The sequence below is a fragment of the Tenrec ecaudatus genome, chromosome 9, assembly GCF_050624435.1.
Source record: "Tenrec ecaudatus isolate mTenEca1 chromosome 9, mTenEca1.hap1, whole genome shotgun sequence".
Taxonomy (NCBI): Eukaryota; Metazoa; Chordata; class Mammalia; order Afrosoricida; family Tenrecidae; genus Tenrec; species Tenrec ecaudatus.
In genome coordinates this window covers 81,426,579-81,444,005 of record NC_134538.1, presented here as the reverse complement: position 1 = coordinate 81,444,005, position 17,427 = coordinate 81,426,579, and the positions used below count along the sequence as shown (strand labels likewise).

General features: G+C 47.2%; 1 pseudogene; it reads left to right on the top strand.

Annotated features, from left to right (window-relative positions):
* Positions 1-495: 495 nt before the first annotated feature.
* Positions 496-1,912, top strand: LOC142456916 (alpha-enolase pseudogene; annotated as a pseudogene).
* The last annotated feature ends 15,515 nt before the right edge of the window (positions 1,913-17,427 follow it).

The following is a 17,427-nucleotide window of genomic DNA, read 5'->3' as shown; positions in this document are numbered from 1 at the left end:
ATGGAGAAGCTCAATATCACAGCCAGGGGACAACCGTGGAAGAGACCATCAATAGTTCATAAGTAAGTTCAGGTTAGGAACCCTTGTTATTTGTTGTGCTGCTAACAGAATGAAAGGTCAGCAGTTCAGCTCCACCAAGGGCTCTAAGATGATGCTTCCTTTTTCTGTAAAGATTGGCAGCCTCAGAAACAGAAAGGGCCAGAGTGATTCTATCAACTCAATAGCCCTGGGTTTGGGGTTCAAGTTCATGTTAAAGCTAAAAAAAAATTAAAATGAGTCCACAAGAGCCAAAAATAGTGCTCTACCTATGGAGAAATATATATATTTTTAAACTTCGTACATTAGAGAAATGTCAGGCCTAAATTTATGAACAGCTGCCCGAGAAACATAGGATGAAAGATTGACAAACCCAGTGTCCCTACATTCAGTACAAACGTTAACAGGACACATGTTGGACTTGGGTCACCCACTTTAAAAGTTAAACATGCCCGGAGAGCTTCTCGGGCAGTCGCAGCATCCGCCCTCTGCTGACCCAACACCCGTCTCGGTGTCTGCAGCCTCCTCCACTTCCTTCCTGGGCGACGAGAACCAGCGGCCAAAAATCCATCATGTCTATCCTCAAGGTTCACGCCAGAGAGATCTTCGACTCCCGTGGAAATCCCACCGTTGAGGTCGATCTTTACACCGCCAAAGGGCTCTTCAGAGCGGCCATGCCTAGTGGGGCCTCAACTGGGATCTATGAGGCCCTGGAGCTCCGGGACAATGACAAGACCCGGTATCTGGGCAAAGGTGTCTCAAAGGCTGTTGAGCACATCAATAAAACAATTGCGCCTGCCCTGGTTAGCAAGAAGCTGAACGTTACGGAACAGGAAAAGATCGACAAGCTGATGATTGAGATGGATGGAACTGAGAATAAATCAAAATTTGGTGCAAATGCCATTCTGGGCGTGTCCCTCGCTGTGTGCAAGGCCGGAGCTGTTGAGAAGGGAGTCCCCCTATACCGTCACATTGCTGACTTGGCTGGCAATTCCGAAGTTATCCTGCCCGTTCCTGCTTTCAATGTGATCAACCGCGGCTCCCACGCCGGCAACAAGCTGGCCATGCAGGAGTTCATGATCCTCCCCGTCGGAGCAGCCAACTTCAAGGAGGCCATGCGCATCGGGGCCGAGGTGTACCACAACCTGAAGAACGTCATCAAGGAGAAGTATGGCAAGGATGCCACCAATGTCCGCGATGAAGGCGGATTTGCCCCCAACATCTTGGAGAACAAAGACGCCCTGGAGCTGCTATTGGAAAAGCTGGTTACACCGACAAGGTGGTGATCGGCATGGATGTTGCTGCCTCCGAGTTCTTCAGGTCTGGGAAATACGACCTAGAGTTCAAGTCTCCTGATGACCCCAGCAGGTACATCTCACCTGACCAACTGGCAGACCTGTACAAGTCCTTCATCACGAACTACCCAGTGGTGTCTATCGAAGACCCCTTCGACCAGGATGACTGGGACGCTTGGGCAAAGTTCACTGCCAGTTCAGGGATCCAGGTGGTAGGGGACGATCTCACAGTGACCAACCCGAAGCGAATTGCCAAGGCCGTGGACGAGAAGTCGTGCAACTGCCTCCTGCTTAAAGTGAACCAGATCAGCTCCATGACCGAGTCTCTGCAGGCGTGCAAGCTGGCCCAGTCCAATGGGTGGGGTATCATGGTGTCTCATCGTTCTGCAGAGACCGAGGATACTTTCATTGCTGACCTGGTGGTGGGACTCTGCACTGGACAGATCAAGACTGGTGCGCCGTGCCGATCTGAGCGCCTGGCCAAGTACAACCAGATCCTCAGAATTGAAGAGGAGCTGGGCAGCAAGGCCAAGTTTGCTGGCCAGAAGTTCAGAAATTCCCTCGCCAAATAAGCTGGGCAGGCAGACCTCTGGTAGCCCCTCCCTGAGCTTGTGGGCGTTCTTTCTGCTTCACTAGAGCTGCCCTGCAGCCAAGCCAGAGCAGCTGACACCTGTTGGAACCCCAGCTTTGTGACCCTGTGACTCAACTCCTTGCCCTTCTTGAGAGCTTCCCAAGTGTCCCAGTGTTATCCCGAGGTGTCAACAGGCAACATCCCCAGTGGTTTTGTTTGCAAAATAAACATCAGTGACCCCTAGGGAAAAAAAAAAGTTAAACATGCCAGTGACACATGCACTTGGAATGGAATTTAATTGAAAGCCCAAGGCAACACATTTGAAGATGCTAGAAGGGTCTTTGCAATCCCCAGGTGGAACAAAGGGTTAATGTGCTTTGCTGTGAACCAAACACGTGGCGCTGGAGTCTTCCCAGAGGCACCTTGAAAGAAAGGCTTGGTGGTGGAACTTCCAAAGGAAGCTGCCATTGAAAATCCCCTAGAGCAGTTCTACTCTTGACAGCACTAGGGCCACCTGGAGGCAGAGTCAACTCAAAGCCAACTGACTGTGGGTGGAGCTGAGTTCCAGTCCCGAGACTAAATTCACCCCAGGCATTACCGTAATTACCCGCATTCCTCAGGTAAGGAAATTGGTCACATGGTTGGGATGGGGTTGAGCCAGAATGTGGAGCCAAAGCTGTTTGTCCCCAGGATATAATGCCTATAAGTTCAGAGAACATAGAGCTGCCACATTTGGGGACTTGATTTGGATAAAGCAACTTGGCATGTGAAAGACATAGTAGCCAATGCTGGGGAATGTGGTTACAGCCATCCTGTGGGAGACAAGACAGCCAGTGCAGGGGATGGGAGCACATTATACCAAGTTTTCATTGAATGTCGTTACTGGCTTTGATTTGCCCAGATGCGTGTCTGCGTGTGCAGAGGGTCACGGAGAGCTGTAATTCTACGAGCCGCTGTATTTCTTTATAATTACCCTAAGGAAGCCATAGGCCTTAAAGACTCCAGGCCAGCTTTCTTTACAATCCCTACACCGGCCTAAATCAACTACAACTGTCCTTAGGGTTCCAAAGTGACCTCTTATTAAAATGATCTATAATTTTGATTAGTTTCTATTGCTCTCAGTAGAGGCCTGGGCCTGTCGGCTAGGAGTTCCCGTGTTTATTTTCTTGACCGCTCCTTTGTCTCAGGTGGCCCTCTGAGAGGGGAAGGAGCTTGGCCGCTAGACCCAAGTTAAATCACCTGTGCTGTTGCCCTTGTTACCCTGGACGTGCCTGGCAGGCGTGCAGCCTGTCATTTCAATCTGTTCTCTCAGGGTCGGCCTGAGGGGCCTCTGTGCCTTTGGATTCCACTTCATGATACTGACTGGGCTTGAGTTGGCTCCGCCCCACGGCACTCCCCTGGCCAACAGAAGGACAGCTTGGCTGGCTCTGTAACATCTTCGCTATCCAAGCACGGTCTGCTGAAGTTCACCGCTGGAGAAAAGTGCACAGTGACTTCGAACCGAGAGGCCTTACCTTCTAGATAATATTACCTTCTGGATAATATTCTGTTGGGATTCATAGGATTCTCCTAGGCCAATTTTCAGAAGTTGGTTGCCAGCCCTTTCTTCCTAGTCTGCCTTTCCACTGAAACCTGTCTATCATGGGTGGCCCTATTGGCATTTGAAACACCAATGGCCTAGCTTCCAGCATCATAGTCATGCGTAAGCTATCACAATTTGACGAACTGTGACATGACAATGACTCCCTGCCCCCCCCTCGCCCCCACCAATTTCCATCAAAGGCTCTAGAGAGATTGCAGAGCATGGTTTTTTGGAAGTACATGGACAGGTCCTTCTTCCAAGGTGACTCTGGGCGACTCCGAAAGAACCTCTAACTTTTCAGTGAACAGCCGAGTGAAAGAGCCATTTGCTCCACCCAGGAACCTCACCATAGTGACGCTGTGGTTGTGTTTGGTGTTGTAATGAACCACAGAGCACTGTCTGGTCCGGTGCCACCTTCACAATTGGGATGTGTGAGCCTGTCGGTCTTGCCATGGGTCTTCCTCTCTTTCGTTGACCCTGTAATTTACCAAACATGCTGTCCTTTTCCCTGGAAATAACATGTTCCAAGTACTCGAGATGAACTCTCGTCAGCCTCACTTCTAAGGAGCATTCTGGCTACACTTCTTCCGAGTTCTGTGTTCTTCTGGCAGGCCGTGGACTTTCAATAATGATAGTCCATCTATTGGACACCCACTGGGTACCCCTGGGGGTGCTCCACATACCTTACCTCATTTAATAATGTGTGAATCTGAATCTACATTAAGAACCTGAGACTCAGAGAATAGAATCAAGTGAGCAAAGTCACTGTTAGTGAGAGGCAGAGCTGGGATCCAAGCACAAACCTGCCAAACCAGACCAACCTCTCCTCTCGCCCATGACGCATGGTACCTCTGTGTGAATGGTCACCCTGATGGGTGGAGACTAGCAGGCCAATGTTGCTTTATGAACACATCCCATCAGAGTCGTGGCCTGTGCCTCGCTCCTCTCCAGCCCTCTCTACCCAACCTGGGAAGCAGAGAGTTGAACTTCCTCAAACCCGAGCCCATGTCAGACTCTGAGGCAGTGCCGTTCATTGCCTTCCATTGGGGGAACGTTTGTAATCGACTGCATGCTGAAAATACAAACGACTGCTTGAAAACGATTTCACTTTTTCATTTGAAGGTTGCTTGGGACACAGATTCATTTCAGTATCTTCATAGGATCATCAGCTCTGTAGCTGGACAAATAAATCGATAGACCTATAATATCACCATTCAAATGATTAAAAAGAAATAAAATGACGCCAGATGTTTATGTGGAATAAGCCGGAGAACACATTGAGAACTATTCCTATTTCTGCAACTGGAAATTGGAATTGATCATTACTGGGCATTAAATGTGCGTATGTTTTTTCTGAAGTTCCTAAATCTATTTAATTTCTATGTTGACAGAGATATTAGACAGCTGTTTGAAAATCTGTCTCTCTTTCCTGAGCTATGAACGCGAAATCTTTATGTTAAACCACGGAATGTCAATGAGAGCGCTCCACTTTACTAATCAGCGTGCGGGTGGAATGTGAGGGGCTGGCAGCAATAACCTTAACTTACATTCTGAATGGTGCTGATTGTCCCATGTGCACCCCCTGAAGACATGGCTGTTGACTGCGCTGTCTGGGGAGAGCCGCCGTGCAACCTGGGGTCTGGTGATTAGAGTCAAAGATGATGAGTTAAGAGATGTGCTCAAGTAAATGGCTTCAGCGGCGACTCGCTGTGCACCCCAGGGAGAATGTTCCCAACCCTCTGCCTCGATTACCCCATTACCCATCTCAACCCCGCACGCCCCCTTCCAAATGGGCTTCATGCTTCTACCAGAGGCAAACTACCATGGGCGCCAGGTGCAGGAAAAGACGAACTCCATTCCTTTGGCATCTTTTATGGGCAAGAGGGTGAGCTTGCTAAGATAGATCCTTGTGGTATCACTTAATGTCTTCAAAACAATCCCACGGCCCAAGCAAAGGAAAACAAAAACCCCAGCCCTTTATAGGCTGCACCATGATTTATAAAAATCCAAATAAAACAAAAGGACAGTCTTCATGTCTTAGAAGAGGGGCACGTTTAAGGCAACGATGGTCACACAGTGGACTCTCACACATCCATTAAAAATAAATGCTACCAGAATCAGAAGTTCATGAGCATATCGTATATACTCACTGTCACTGAATTGGTTCTAACTCATACAGACCATGCAGGGCAGGGTAGGACTGTTCTTGTGGGTTTCTGAGACACTCGCTCTTTATGAGATTTGGAAGGCTCATCTTTCTCCTTCAGAGCAGGATGGTTTTGAACTGCTGACCTTGTGATTAGCAATCCAGCAAGTACCCATTACATTATGAGGGCACCCTGTGTTTTTAAAGAGAAGTAGCAAAATGCCCCAAGAGGTCATCTCTAGCTATGGAAAAGCAGGTGCCATACAGAGTCATGCAAATATATATATTTTAAATATATAATATATATTTTTATTATATATATGTTTTTACAAATATATATGTGTCCTTAGAAATAAATCTTTCACAATATATAATTATATAATGTTTTTGTGATTAATCACTTCACTTTAATGATGTTCAAATTGTAACAATGAAAACACATCCTGCAAATCAGATATTTACATGACAATTCCTAACGGTAGCAAAATGACAGTGATGAAGTAGCAACAAAAATAACTTTATGGTCGGGGCATCACCACCACATGAGGAACTGTATGAAAGTGTCGCAGCATTAGGAAGGTTGAGAATCACTGCTCTCGATGGTGACCCAAGCCACAGGATCCAAAGGATGAGCAAAGGCTGAAGCTGGCTGTGTGCATTCTTTGGTCTTCTGGAAGAACTAGAAGAAAAGATGATCTCTGAAGCTTCTATGAAGGCTAGGAGATTATAGGGGGGGCCTGTGAATGGGGAGCATGCTCCTTCCCCAAGGGAACATATGCCCAGTCAGTCAGCAATTCACTACTGAGCTGCGGCACACTGCAATGAAACCCAGCCCCTCGGGCCCTGAGCTTCATCAACAGACACATTGCCTTTGTTCTGACGACCATCAAAAGGCAGAAAAACATGTGTCAGGAGACTTAGAAGAACTTTATCACACTGCCACTTAGCAGGCCAAGGTCAAGTACTCTAGTCATTCTCCTCTAAGGGAAGCGGTGGATGATGACTCATTGCAGCAAGCCAGCAGGGGTGTAGCACGCAATGGGCTCTAGAGCCATGGAGCTTGGGTTCAATCCCCAGCTGCTCGCTGACTCTCTGTGTGACTGTGAGCAAGTGACTTCATTTCTCTACGCCTTAGCTTTCTCAGCTGTCTAAAGAGCCTTCACGGTTGAACGATTTCACTGGGCTGTCATAAGGCTTAACTGAAATCACGCATGCCTGGTATATGCGTGACACTCAAGAAAAGCCAATATTAATGTTCCTTTTCATAAATATTAGTCGTGGTGGTGTGTTCCCAAAGCTACTTCAAAGCCTCCCTTCAGTTTCTACTTCAGATTTCCACACACACAAATTGATTAACTCTGTCATAGGCTTGTTTCTTTAGAGAAGCAAAACCAAAAAATTTATATCTGTATAATAGAGGCGTATAGCAAGGCAATGACACAGTTACAGAAGTGGGCAAGTTACGACTTCATTGCTCTATTATCAGGCTGGTCTGTTTTCAAGATGCTGCAGGGGCTGACGAACCCAAGATGGGCAGGTCAGACAGCATGCTTCTGGCTGCAGAGGCAAATTAATCCCAGTGAAATGAACGCAAGAGCTCAGGAAGATGATAACTCCCAGGGTCAGCAGGAGGTATGGCAAGCCTCTGGTTCAAGCCCAAAGAACTAGAGGCCAGATGACAAGCCAGATGTAAGACCCAGACCCAGCAGAAAGCAAACAGTCTTTCCCACAACAGCCAGCCACGTCTCCAAGGATATTTCCTTTAAATTGATTCGCTGCTCATAGAGGTGACGGCAGAAGTGATTGCAGTGCGTTAGATTTCATCATGGGACACATCTTAACTGACAAGCCAAGTTGATACAAAATCTTAACGAGAACAGACTCCATCCAAGTTTTCACACTTAGCCTCATTCTAAAGTATGATTCAGCTATTGGCTCCCTTGGGCCAGATCTTAGGTTCCCAGACATATGTGACCCCCTTTTCCACAAAAAGAGGAAGAGAAGAAAGAAGTAGAATCCCCCTGGCAGTTAAAATCTTTTCTATGGTAGACCCTAATCCAGGACAGAGTCTCGGTATCGGCTCTTGCAGCCTCCTTGGATCATTCAGTGCGCCGCCCCCCCCCCCCCCCCCGCCTTCCGGGGTCGGTACAGCCCACGTTGGGCAACACAGGCTCAGATGCTGGACCTGGCACGAGTCAGCTGTAAACAGAAAGAGAAAAAGGTCCCAGGATGAGCTATAGACGGTCACCAGTGGACTCCAACTCCTGGTGCCTCCAGGTAGGTCGGAGAAGATGTGTGCTGCCTATGGCTTGCAATGGCTGCTTTTTTGTTGAAAGTAGATAGCCAGACTTTTCTTCCAAGGTGCCTCTGGGTGGACTTGAACCTCCAACCTTTGGGATAGCCACTGAATGCATTAACCATTTGAACTGTCCAGAGACTCCAAGAATGAGTTGCCTAAACACTGAACTTAACGTGTCCTGTGTTAAGCCATTGTCCCATCTTAGGCTCTGGAATGAAGGAAACAAACAAATGTCTCAGCCCTATCCTTCCCAGCTGTTAGATAGAAGACTTGGGGGATCTTACTGGTAAACATCTCTATATTTCTTAGTTCCAAGTCTATAACCCACTATAATTTAAAGCCATAGAATATAAAAAAGCCAAAGATAAAACCTATAGATGAAGAAATGATCATTGGAAAGCAGTTTAATGCCATAAATCAATTGCAAAATGTGAGATCTTTATTTGATACAAAAGAAGCTCATATATGACTTTCTTTGTTGGCCCATAGGGGTGGACAGTCAATTAAACACCTGATCTGGAGATGTGGGATGATGTAGGATCCAAGTTGCCTTACTGAAAGTGTACCGCCTGCCAGGGATACACTGACTGGAAGATTACAAATGGACGTGCCAAACTTGTAAGTAAATGTGCTTACTCGAAGAAATACAAAGGGTCATAGCTCTTTCAGAATTTGGCACTTTTTATGAATATTGTAGTGTGCATAAAAATGTCTTCTTGATATGATTGAACTATTGAATTGTGCGATATTTGAATTATATGCCCTTGATAAAGTATTTAAAAGTGGTAGGAGCTTAGAAAAAGGAAATTGAAGAGAAAATAATTTAAAAGAAACCTATGAGCCAAATATTTAAAATCTATCTGTAAGGATAAAGAATACACCACCAATGATAGAGTTAGGCCAGGAGGACCAACAGAATTATGTGCAAATAAAAATTAAAATATTGGCTCAGTTTTATTAAAGCAGGAAAAAAATTGAACATATCTGGGACAAATTGCTTGTAAGTGATTCAGTGGGTTGTGTGGTTGATGGCTAGCCTCTTGGGTCTCTATTTGTGTCATGGCTGCCAGTCACAAGGTCGGTAATTCAAAACCAGCAGGCACTCTGTGGGAGAAAGATGGGGCTTTCTACTCCCATAAAGAGCTATTGTCCTCCCCTGTCCTATAGGGTCTCCAGGAGTCAGAACTGACCAGATGACAGTGAATCGCCTCTAAAGCAGTAAAGAGCAATCCAGTTGCTGTCAAGTCCATTCCGACCATGCCTTGAGAAGCATAAGAGCTCCATCAGGTTTTCCTGGGTGTGGCTTTCAGAAGGCAGATTGCCAGGGATTTTGTTCTGAGGTGCCTCTGGATGGGTTCACACTGCCAACATCTTCTAGTCACTCAGTGAACTGCCTGTGCCCCTGTGGGGCCCCTTGAATCTAGGGAGCAGAAATGATTAAAAACAAAAAACCTTAGACAGGTAAATGAGCTAGAGGAGCTAACCAGGTGGGTCATGACATTAATGGGGGTGGGGGAGGGAGAGAAGAGAAACAATGCCACACAAAGCTGACAACAAAGTAACCTAACCTGTTCTGTGTGTGTGTGTGTGTGTGTGTCCTTGAACCTTGAGACCCAGAGTTGGAGTAGAGGACAAGCAAAGCAGCTGGCATCCAATGGCACCATTTCTTAGGCCCTAGAAACTTTCCTGGAGGTGCAATGAGATGAAACAAATGCTCAAATCTCATCTCAAGGAGATTATTATTGGTCAGGGGAACAACAATTTCACTAAGATAACAAAAGACGAGTTGAAATCGGCTAGATGACTGAGTACCATGGATGGAGTTTTAAACCATCAGGCTGAGTGAAATAAGTCAGTCACAAAAGGATTAGTCTTGTGTGACCACTTATGTGAAATGTCTACAATAGGCAAACGATGGAGACCTAAGTGTATTAGCGGTCCCCAGGGGTCTGGAGAGAGGACGGAAAACTCCTTGTTCAGGAGACACTGAGCTTCTGTGAAGAGTGATGGAGAAGTCTGGTGCTGATGATCGAACAACAAGATGAAGTGGCTGATGTCACTGATACGGACATGTAAACAATGTGGAAATGGTAAAGGTTTTGTTATCTATGGAGGGACCGCAGGTAAGCAAACTGAAGATGGTGATGGGGCAGCATCTCCTCAGGGGACTGGCTCTAGGTGTTGCTAGGGCTCGATCCTGCTGTATAAACTAGATGGCATTTAAAGTGTGAGGAGCATTGCTCCGCGCAATAGCACAGAGATGTCTTCCACCAAGCCATCCTTCTTCCACTTCCCTGGAAGCATGCAGGACTCACTATCTCCTCCAGTAAATGTGTGCAGGAGGGATGCTTCCAGAAGAATCCATGATTACCTATGGGCGCACATGTGTGGGGGTTGATAGAGGGGGCTGACACTTGGAAAGAGGACACTTTGGGCTTATGACTGTGCTCAGTGTGATGTCCTCCATTTCCCTCGGGTCACCTCCAACTACGGTATACTAACGTCCACGCTATTGACTTTGTCAAAGGAATGGATGGGGTTTTATCCTGGGGATTCTTCCCTTGTCTTTGCGTGGGGTCCGACAGATAAAGGAATAATGTTTAGCAGCAACTACTCCAAAACAACCGTGCTTCAGCTGTGCTTGGGAGTGTCCTACAGCTCTGAGGACAATGATGATTCCTCCCACAGAGAACCTGGAGAGGCTTCTCCAGATGGGCCCCCAGCCTTTTGTGGAGGCTACAATCTCAACTAGAACCTCTTAGAGTTTCACTGGAAAGAACATCTCAAAGGACCAGAGTTCAAAAGATGGCTAGTGGGGACTCACGACAGTGCAAAAGTTGCAGTCAGATGCCAGGCTGGGAATTAAATGATAGCCACACTCCCTTCACCTCGTGCATCTGACAGAGTGGGCTTGATTTGTAGTTCTATCATAAATTGTAGAGCATGGACCAACAGCATCTTGGGGGCTCATTTATAAAGCTGGAACCTCCAGCCTACTTCCTGAGACACTGTGAAGATCAGATAGGATAATGCACACCGTAGGGGGCTCAATAAATGCACCCCCTCCTTGTCTTCAGGATAGGAAACCTCTGATTAATCATCTTAGCTGGAGAATTAATTACATAAAGCAATTTCTTTTGCGCCCCATAAAGAGGGCGCCTGCCTTGCTCCTTGTTAGTGCCATGGCCGTGGACAAGCCACATGACGCCGTCAGCCAACGAGGGAGTGTAGGTTGAGCTATCCTAGGAACTTCACGGGCACAGAATAAATAAATGTGCACGCGTGTACGACATGCTTCATGAACTCTAATGCCGCACCACATAAGCAACGCCAATGACTCTCTCTTCAACAAATGTCTTTTTTCCCCAAAAAATGCCAGAGATGTGTAGGAAAACACCTCAGGTCATTCAATTATTGGATAATATACACTGTTGACAGAAATTAATTACACGGGCCCTGTGCAGCACCCTATGCTGTTAATAACGATACCCCGCAATGTGGAGAGCATGGGCGAGCCCACGGAAACGTGTGCTAATTGCGACAGCGGCCCTCGTCCTTGAGCCATGATGCTTCCTCCACACCGGTTTGTAATTAGCGTGTGTCGCCAAGGGCCATAAACCGAAGCTCCGATATCTCAGATGGGCCTGGAGATAGCAAGGCAAACAGGGAGCAGTTGCTTAGCTTCTCGAGCTGCAGGGAGGGGTGTGCATGGACAATGGCTTTGTAACAAGTGAACTGTTGTCCTAGCTTCTCAGTTCAGTATGGTTTGCACCAAGGATGGGTGAATTCAGAACCAGGTTCATGGCAGCTGTACGTTGGACGCTATCCAAAGAGCAGGGACGCTCCCCCGTGCCTCCTTCCCAGGCTGGGGGAGCAAGTAACTTAGGGAAGGCATTGAGGTGGGGAAGGACATGGTATCCACGTGCTGTTCTGGCCTGGGGTGGACAAGTCTATCCGATTCTGACATTATGAAAAGTTCAGCACAGAGAGGGGCTAGTTTACTTCTTTCACATTTTTTTTTCATTTTCGTAGCAAACTTGATTCATAATAGCCCCAACCTGGACACAGCCCAAATACCCACCGAGAGAACAGATAAACTAGAGGTGTTGACAGAGAGTGAATATGAAATTACAATATAAAAGAGCAAACTATTTATATACACAATATGTAGGTGACTCCTATAGACAATTTGCTGAGTGATAAAAGTGAGACTCAAGAGCATATATGGTCCGGTTTCATTGATATCCTTTATTAAAGACAGGGAGCACTAAGTTATGGCATTAGGAGTAAGAGTGGAGTTCGTCTTTGTGAGGGGTCCTGGTGGAGGAGTGGTTATGCGCTGGGCCGTGATCCAAGAAAGGTCAGCGGTTTGAAACCACCAGCCATTCCAGTGGGAGCAACACGGGCTTTCTACTCCCGTAAACAGCTCCAGTCACAGGGGCAGATGTGCCCTGTCCCAGAGGGTCCCTATAGGTGGGCATTGGCTTGATAGCACTGAGAGTCTGGGCCACCTTTGTGAAAAGGGGGTGGGCCATACCTGGAGGAGTTCTAGGATGGTGAAAATGTTTTGTATCTCCATCCAGGTAGTAGCTATGTGATTGTGCATATATGTAAACATCCATGGAGCTGTGTACATTTTACAAATTTATATCACGTTGCAAATTTCACTTATAGTGTTTTATTCTTCAAGTGAAAAAAACAAACAATTGCAACTGAAATAAAGGAAAAGCATACAGTGAAACAGGAAGAGCTTTAACTTGACCTAATCCTGCTCTGCCCTTAGCCATTTTCTTCTTTTCCTCATTTTATCGGGGGCTCTTAGATATTATAGCAATCCATAAATCAATTACATCAGGCGAACTTGTACAGATGCTGCCGCCATCGGTTACAAACATGTACTTTCTACTTGAGCCCCGTGTGATCGGCTCCTTTTTATTCCCTTCCTGCCCCCATGTTCTTTTTTCATGTTTTAAAGAAAGATTTAGGATGAAAGCAAAAGATTCATACTACCAATGATTACATGTGTTTTAAACATTATTTTCAGGCACTAACCAGGTGCTGCCAAGTGCATTCTGACTCAGAGACCTCGTGTGGAGGGAAAACAAGAAGCAAACCACCACCACCTCAGAGGACTGGGCTCCATCGGTTTTGGTGACTGGCTTTTCCAAAGTAGGTGATCGCTTTTCTTCCGACGTGCTTCGGCGTGAGCCTGAGCCTCCACCCTCTTGGTTAGCAGTTGAACCCATCAATCATTTGTACCAGACAGAGACCAGAAGTCTGCTGTTTATAGGGGCTCCATTCTGACTTGCAGCTAGATCGCTCTGTAGCATTTTGTGGCCACTTCCAATGCCAATGGTGCTGTCGGGGAACATCACTTCCCTAGTATTATTCCCTGATAAGCCCACTCATGGCCAGCATGTCGGTTCCGACTCAGACTGACCCTAGAGCACAGAGCAGCAGTGCTCTTCGGGATTCCTGAAAGTGGGAATCTCTTCAGGAGTAGACGGGCTCATCTTTCTCCCAACGAGCAGCAGGGAGGTTTGAGCCACGGACCTTGTAGTGAGCGGCCCTCTGCCTAACGGGCGGCGCCTCCCAAACAAAATGTACACACCCCAGGGCAATGGAGTCCATGGTGACTCACAGGGATCCTTTATTCCTTGGTACATTGACTTCCATCTCCTTTCCAAAATGTCACAGTCCCTTACTATGCAGGAAGGTTGGGGCAAGGCGAGAACAAATCTTTTAGAATGGATTCAGAGCGAGAAAAGCATGTTGGATGAGGTTAGTGTCCAATATTTTAGGCAATTTGCAGGTGCTATAACTACTTGGTTAAACCCTTTCTAATGTGTCTGGTGATCATTTTAGCTGTTAAGACATAATGCGATTCAGACATATAGTTACACGACAATCTTTCCCACTTGCCTACCTCTCGAGCAGATTATAGAGGGGATGTGTTCTAGATAATAAAATCTAAGGGGGAAAAATTGCCATCTTGCTTGGGCTCTGCCATTAAACCCACCGATGGCAGCCATTGCCTTGTACCAGGGAAAAACAACAAGTTTACAGTCCCTCATTTCCCATGGTAAACAGATTGCTTATTTTAATTTTGAAAATAAAGCGACGGAGGCTATGTGGGTCTGTAAATAAGAGTGTGCATCTCAATTTTCTGCAAATGCTTAAGTGGTTTACATCTGTTTCCTCCCAGTTGTATTTCTCAAACATGAATTTCCATTTTAAAAAGAGTCGTAAAATCACTACTGTTTCTCTGCGGATCTATTAGCAATAAAATAGCCTACAGAGGTTTGCGCAGCCATGGAAAATGTACAGTGATAATAGGCTGTCCTGCTGTTACATGGCTTATGCAAACTTTACATTTATCACCGCAGAACCATCTATCCGCGGGGTGGTAGCACAGCAAACAACGGAATAAGAAAGGCCCAGAGAAGGAAGACGGGAGCGAAAGCTCTGTGTACACATCATTAATCAGGCAAGATGGATTCTCCAACTTGAAGGCGCTCTTGCTCCCAGCCAACTCCGAGGATGCAGAGCCCGAGGGAGACCAGGATGTGTCGGGTTGGACACAGTCTGCACCAAGCGGCGGCCGCCAGCAAGTCAAAGCAGGGGTTGGGAGGGTGGGGGGTGCTTCTCGCCCAGCGCTTGTTTTGTTTTTCAGAACCACATCGGACCGTCCCCAGAAAACTTTTGGTCCAGCGGGTAAGGCAATTCCTCTTTCACCACTTCAAGTGGACGGGCTGAGGATGGACGGGCTGAGGATGGACGGGCTGAGGATGGACGGATATTCCCTTCACACCAACCTGGGCCTTCCAATCTCTGGCCACTGTTAGGTCTGCAAAGTGGCGCTGGCACCCTACCAAGTCCGCCACTCCTTCCCCTGCATCACTCCTTCCCCGTGCCCACTCCTTCCCCTGCATCACAAATCGGACCGGCTGTTCACACCCCCTTGGCCCCATTTTCCATCCCAGTGAGATTCTGTCACATTCCGAGAAAACTGCCCCTCCCCTACGGGGACAAGTCTAAACTAAGACCCACAGTTCTGAGTTTCTGTAGGGCCTGAAGGGCCAGGCGCCTCCTTCTGAACTTGAACGGGCGGGTGTTGGAGAGCTCCTGATCCTGTGTCTAGATGTCACGGGAGGCGTTCAGTCTTCTGAGCTGCCCTGTTTCTCTAAAATAGAAAAAAGTCAATGAAATATAGTGATGCAACTTAACTTGCTTAGCATGTCAAAGCCTCCCTGTCCAGTGAAGTTTTATTTTATTTTGTTTTAAGTGGTTTTGTTTTGTCTTATTAACTTGATTTAAGAGTTTAAAGAATTTTTCCTGAGCTTTTAGGAGGGAAGGTGGCTTTCAATTAAGGGCTCATTTAGTGACTGCTTCCTGTCCTCATCCCTTGAGGTTCCAGTAATCCTGCATCAGTTCAAGGTCAGGAAAGCTAGCAGGGAAATGGTTCAGTGAAGGGCAAAAGAGATGAGAGGTGTCGCTAACACATCTGACGACCCAATAGCCCGCTGAACTGTGCTTTCTACTCAGAGTGTAGCCCATTCTTCTGAATTAATTCACACTGATCAATTCCCCGAAGGGCTTTTAGTTACACGTCCCTAAAGCAACAGGCCAGTTCAAATAATTTTGTGGAAAACAATCTGGCAACCAACCCCCACCTATTCTGGACCAGGCAACTAGTTATTAAGACCAGATCATTTTTCATCTTAGCTTGACAGCCTATACATTTTGCCTAGGTATATAATTTGGGGTGTGAAGAGGGAAGGGGCAGGTGTGGGAGTGTATATTTTATTCTTGTTCAGATGTGCCCAAATGAAGTGGTTCAGGATCCCACCAGGATGGGAGTCAAACTTTCCCTGGCCCCTGGAACGGAATGGACTTGCTTACCCTAAACTGTAATTTCTCACCTGGTGCCTTTGCTAGTCATGCCATGTTGCCTCTCTCATAGATAGGTGGGCATCTCCGCTGGCCTTTGTTCTTCACCAGGTTTGATACTTCCTATGGACGCTTCTGCTTGTCATGCTGACTTCCTGACACCTGACCAGCATACTTGCAGCAGAGATGCCATGTTAGGTCTCAGTGAGGCTATCCAGCCCCAGCTGATTCCTTGGGGCTGGAGAACCGTACTGGTCAGGAGAGAAGGCAAGAGCCGAGCAGTGTGCAGTGTGGCTTTCCCAGACAGTCTCAAGGGTCTCTGACGGTGAGGTAGATGTGGGTTATTGATCTTACTCCTCACTGATCACATGCCATATTGGCTGCTTTTTCATAAACAGAAGCCCGGAGATAATTCGAGAAACTGCCATCTCTCCAACATCTGTTCTTAGGTTGCATTGAGACACCCTCCCCAGTAGGACCCTGCAGCGATTCCGGAAGGGGGCGCAGTTGATCCCTTTCAGGGGTTCCACGATAACTTTGGTTTTCTATGCCTGTCGGGGACTCCTCCCAGCAAAGCATTACTCTGAAAGGGCCACTTCTGAATCTGTCCTCGGTTCTTCTGAACATCACTGACAACTGTACCAAGGACCAATGACAACAGCGGGAATCAATCACTACAGTTCTTTAGAGCTTTTGAAAGACGTTCAGCCCGAAGGCTCTTGGAAGCGAGGCCGGTGAGGCTTTGTCTCATTTAGTTAAGACATGTTTGGAGGAACGTGAAAAAGAGGAAGACTCTCAACAAGATGGATTGACATAGCAGCTTTCGCAATGGGCTCAAACGGAGGATGGCCCGGCCTGGGCATATCTCATTCTGCTGTCCCTCGGGTCGCCGTGAGTCGGAGCCAGCTTGAAGGCCCCAACAACAGCAACAAGGTGTCAGAGGAAGAAGGAGAGACTCGTGGTTCCGTGAGAGAACACTCTCTTTCTATACAGGAGACCGGAGTTCGATTCCTGGTCAGTGCACTTCAGCCTGGCCACTACCTGTGTGCACTGGAGACTTGCTTATGTCTATGATGCAAGATAGGTTTCCGCAGAGCTTTCAGACTAAGTTAGTCTAGGAAGAATGGCCTGGCAATCTACCTTTGAAAAGTCAGCTAATACAAGCCCTGTAGGACAACACAAGGGTAGCGAAACCAACGACAGCATGTCCCAGGTATCACACACCTAGGCCCAGGTCGGCTCCGGTACCCCAGCTCCCAGACAGCCCTGTGCTCTGCCTCCTCTCGGGTGGTAGCATCTTCATGGGGTCTGATGTTTGCTGAGGGGAAAGAGATCATTTCCTGCCCTGGACACAGAGTGGGCCTGGTGGAGAGCCCCATGGAGGGGTGTTCCCAGCCCCTGCCCTTCATTTTTATTCCACCCACCATTTCCATGCGGGCCCTCCCTCCACACTTCCCCATCCCCACTATCCATCTTTCACACAGCAGGGCAGGGTAATTCACTGCATGCTAGGCAGTAACTCTGTAGTAATAACAATAATTCTTGGTACTTAGAGCTCCTCATCCCAGGGCAGCACCCAAGCTTAAGGAAAATTAAATCTCTCCGGTG